We start from the raw sequence: 5,468 nt of genomic DNA on the forward strand, positions 1-5,468 counted from the left end.
AGCAGAGACATCAAGAACTAAGTGTTTAGAGGGCTAGAAGATCCATAACCCTATCTCATGTGTGAAGGAACAGATCACGGTTAGGGTTGTGTTACAGTCCTAGGTTATCTTAATGATAGGGATTAATTATAGGCCTAAATAGTTCATATATTTGACTAGAAGGAAGCTCCAATGATAGCGTGGCAAGAAGAAGGCTACAAGAGAAAATAGCTCACTCCCACGTGAGAAGACAATGACATTTTCAGTACTATGGCTAGGATTTCTGAGCAGTTTAGCAGATCACATTGTTTCAAGTCAAGCATTCAGGAGATCCACTAGGCTAGTGGACCATCTTGAGCAAGGAAATCTTGGAGGAGGAAGAGGAAAGAATAAGGAAGCCATATAATCCATTCTTGGTAGCAGATCTGATCCATGTTGCAATAAATCAAAGGACAACAGTAAGAGAAGATTCTAGCCTTGATCTTGGAGTCACTTTGTCAAAAGGTCTTGGTATTGGTCTTGGAAATTTTGTCAAAGTTGTTGTGGGGAAAAATGCCTATGCAGGACGATCCTATCCACCTAAGGTGTGACAGTGCCTTAGCAACAAACGAGTACAACTATACTGGTTTCTTCCTTTATGAAATGTGAAAGAAGAGAGATCAATAGACTTACCGGTGTCTTCCGTTTGTCCCTCGATCCAATCTCCCTTCTCTTTGGGTGTTCACAGCTACTTGCCTTCTTGCTTATCCAGCTACAACTTCCTGCAAGATCACAAGAGAACAGCTACTTGCGACAAGAGAAGAACACTACACAAAGACAGATATTCACATTCATAACTGGTTTAGGATTAGAAATAAACCAAATACATTAATACATTCATACATCAAAATACATCAGCATATAGGAGAAACCAAGATAGCTTTATTGATGAATAACAAGGTTCAGGAAGAGATACAACCCAGAGGGCTCCAATCCAGCATCTCCTTCCCAGCAAATGAAATTCCTCTCTTTTCCCCCTTCAAAGCATTAAGCACCCAATGATTCCAATCTCAAACCAACAACAATTCTTTGCAATAACAAAATTCCAGCCCCCAGATCTCATGGAGGAGAGATCCATATATAGATGTTTGGAGAGAGGATGAGTCAGCTTGAGATCTGACTAGTGTCCTCTCCCTCTATCAGTTCTTGAGTCCACTTGGAGGTTCTTGCTTCCACTTGGAGATTTGGAACCTCTTACTCATCACCAGTCGAATTCCCTGAGGCAAGTGTCATTTTGGAAGCTTCCTGGGTCTTGACACCTTGAGAAATGAGCCTGCCACTTGTCCACTCTCGTTCAGTGCAGGTAGCCTTTGTTCCAGTTGACATTCAACGCAGGTAGCCAGTGTTGGCTTTGACATTCAGTGCAGACAGCTAGTGTAGCCACTGAAATGATCCTGAATTGACTTGTTTCTGAGCAGTTTCAGGTGGAGAACTTTTGTGAATTGCTGTGGTTTGCTAGCCTTGTTCCTCTAGGGGTAGGAACAACATGTTTAGGGACTTTGGATCCCTTAGATTATGGACATTTCATGCTCAATGCTGCAAGGCACAAAAATGTCTATAACAGTTGCCCCCTAAAGTATGAGGCTGTTTATCGGGCGAAATGCTTTATCAGGGGGATCCGAAGTTCATCCAATGCTGGGAGGAGACCTGTAATACAATACAATACAATACATTATTTTTCATACTGCTTTCATGATCTAGCTGAGGCGGGCATTCCCATGCTCAGCTTTATAAATACATTTTTCTGTACATAGAATAGACAATCGTCTGATGGTAGACTGATAATTTTGATGAAATTATCATCCTTTGAGTAGGATGATTATCTGCTGCAATGATGTACATGTCAATGTCTTTATCTTTCTTGAATATATATCGCAGCCCGGATGGATGAAACTAGATCCGGGGTCTTCAAACTCGTTCGATCTTCACTCTAAGTACAAGTCGATCCATGTGAGAAACGTTCTGAAGTCGAACATGGAAAGACATCGCTTGATTACCGGTCAATGATGTAAACCGTTAACAAGCACGAGAGGAATCACCGATAATGATAATGACCCTCAAGGTACTGCAGTACAATTCACGTGGTGTGAATAAAGGACTTGGCGTCGAACACCATGCAAAATCTTTCGGTCGAAGGTCATTGATGTATACCTATCGCCGGAAGTGAGAAACTTGCCATTGTGGCATGCAAGCTTCAAAGTACTGAAGGGGTTGTTCCTAGATCAACTTCTTGGATAATGAGCTGATGTCGACAAGAAGCGATCCGCCACAGGAGGGCCTTAATGAATCCCACATCAGTGACACGGAACAAAGCTAATGATTTTAATGGAGGTGAAAACGATCTGTGACATATGATTCAGGGTGGCGGTCATGAATGGATGAAGGATAATGTATGGCAGTGGATGGGACACGGTTGACTCTTTCTGAACGACTTCTCTTGAACATATGGCGACACTGATGCGATGGATCGGTAGCATTACCCCAAATATGGATGGTATGGCGAGACCATGGTGATGTGACCGGTGAATGAAACAACCCAACCCGATTGTGGTACGGAGGAAAAGTGTCATGTTCAAGAGCGACTTGCTACCATCAAAGTTTTCTTTAATTTTTCCCAATTTTTCCCCAATCATTGATGACCAGTACCTCTTTATTTTTGTCAAGCTTGAGGAGGATAACATATGCTTGTTCTATAACCTGCCCTTCGGGTAAGCCCATCGCTATGTTTTAACGAGCCTAGCGATAGTGAAACTCGTTCTCGTCTAAAGACAAGTTTGTCGCTATTTAATGATTTTAATGAGTCTAACGACAAGGATAACTCGGTCCTTTTCATTTTTAGAGAGTCTGAAAAGGTACATAAAGTTAACTCCAAAAGTCCTTTTTCGTCATCTAATCCCTTAAGTCCGAAAAAGTATAAAACAATACAGAAGGGATGAGTTTTCGATAGTTTTAACGAGCTGAAAAAACAAGCGCTCGATCTTTTTGTGCAATAATCCCTCAGGTCCAAAAAGATTAAAATCTAGAGGGATAGCTCTTCCTGTCCTTTAATGAGCTGGAAGGCCAAAACTCGACAATCTTTTCATATTTTACGAGTCAGTTGAAAAGAGCTTAAAGAAGACTCGTCTTTTAAGGAACGAGTGATAAACAGGGATAGCAGCTAATTCCAGGTACAGGTTGGAATTTTCCAATCACGGCAGTGTCACAAGGATGGCTAGGTGAAATCACTCTTCGCAGTTGTTCCTCAAAATGGGTAAACAATCATATGGAGGTGAACGATCGGCCAAATGAAAAGTGGAGGTGACGGTGCAAACACGACCAAGGCTTTAATGGCTGATGATATTACATTCACAGTGGTTATTTACCAGGATAGTTCATTTTTTAACGAGCTTAAACGCGGGTGGAAACATTTGCTCGATCTTATGTTTATTTTTTAACGAGCATGAACTATGCGCTAAAACTGCTCGAATCTTGCGTTTATTTTTTAACGAGCATGAACTTTATGCTAAAACTGCTCGATTACCCAGTTATAAGATAAGAGTGTCTCATCAAGATTCTATTTTTTATGGATCTTCATCTCACTAAGCTTTGCTCCCCATCCTTTCTTTATGCAAGTTAGGAAACGGCTAACCCAAAAAAAACGGATAAATAACCGCTCTTTGCTTGCACTCCAAAAGGTTTGCATGCCCCCAGGTATAAAGTACGATTTCAAGGTTACCTCTACTTCTTTTCCTTCAAAACAAATTGTTTTAAAGAGAGAGGCTTACCTCATTCAGGTTACCCAAAGATTGTCTCGTTAATCTTTCAAACAAAACACTTCCTCGGCAATGTCTACCAAAATAGACAAAGGTAAGTGACGATTCTTGTCAACTTACATAACTTTGACAAGAGAATCTTATTCTAGAATAACCCCTCTTCCTCTACGGACGGGGTACAGACTAGTCATATTCTCCCGCGGAAACCTACTCTATACCCAAAGTTTTCCTGCTGAAGCAGACCAGGACGCATGCCCCCTGGGTTCCAGTCATATCCTCCCGGATTACTCGCGCTCATCAGGAGGATGGACCGTGGGTTGAGACACTTCTTGCATGAATAGACCATTTAGGGATGGTATATGACTATTTGCGATGCGTGATTCGGGAAATGAAAGTTGGTCCACGAGCTTGACCACTCTTCCTTCATGCGGAAAACACATTACTCTAAAGAGTGAGGAGACAATAGCTCCCATGCAATATATATAGTCTCATCCAAGGAGTAGTTTATAATCCAAGGGTCCTTGAATGATCATCACGTTCATTTGAACGGTCTTCCCTTTCAATGTTATAGGCACATTGGGGAGGATCCCTAAAGGTCGACTGGTTCCTTTATCAAAACCTGATAGATTTCTCATTTCAGGTAAAAGCGCTGGCGAACTAAGCGCTTTCCAAGCAATAGAGGAAAGGATACTCACAGATGCCCCCTCATCAATGATAGTGCCAGCCATTACCATTCTGTATATTTCAACGATAATTCTGAATGGTATACTTGCTGGCAACCGGGGCCTGCCTAGTTGGCTCCAGTCAAAGGAAACAACCAGGTTGCTTGGTGGTGGGACCGAATAGATGGCCGGATATCGCTCTGACGAACTTCCTTCCTGCGATAAAGGAATGGGGGCATTGCCCCCTTGTTCATCAGAGTCAGTGTTGATGAAGAGAATTTGGATGGTGTCGTCTTTATTCTCCTCTGTGATGGTATCATTCGAAGATAGAGCCTCTGAAGGCAAAACCGGGTCAACTGCCGTATCAACCTTTTGACTTTCGTCAGGCATGGATCCAGACGGTTCATCTTCAATGATAGGTGTTTCGGCTGACCACCTAGGCGGGTCAGTCGGGTTCTCAACTAGTGAAGGACTTGGCAGGAGTTTTTGATATCCAGGAGGAAGTTGCGCTCATAAAATCGGGCGATCTTCCAGAACTCTTTTAGCCTCGTCTAAGAAGGGACAACGGTGGATGGCGTGATCGCCTTCACACAGTTTACAGGGAAATCTAGCTTTCCCTCTCTGTCCTGGGACTTCACTTTCGCTAGTCGATGGTGAGCAGTCAACATGGCTATCATAGGTTGATGCTACCGAATTGTGCAAACGGGGAGACCAGTCCCTTAGTATTCGAGGGATACAGGGACAATCTTTGTGGAAATGGTCTCCCTTGCATATGACACATGGCGATTTAGGCCTTGTCAGTGTTGTGTGTGGATTTTTGTCAGACGACACTTGTTTGCCCCCAGTCACCTTTGGCTCCTTCTTCTTCTTCTCTTTCTTCTTCTTTTCCTTCTTCTCCTTAGGAACTCGGTTTTTGGTTTTACCAGTTCCGTCAAGCGAAGAGGAAGGAGGAGAGGAAGATGAAGTAGAAGGCTGGTGGGCAACTCTGGTCTGGTCTAACTGTTGACTCGACTGTTCAGGAATGGTGGTGTTCTGA

Source organism: Pinus tabuliformis, chromosome X (assembly GCF_031772625.1).
Source record: "Pinus tabuliformis cultivar Carrire ecotype Pingquan chromosome X, CPIR1, whole genome shotgun sequence".
Taxonomy (NCBI): Eukaryota; Viridiplantae; Streptophyta; class Pinopsida; order Pinales; family Pinaceae; genus Pinus; species Pinus tabuliformis.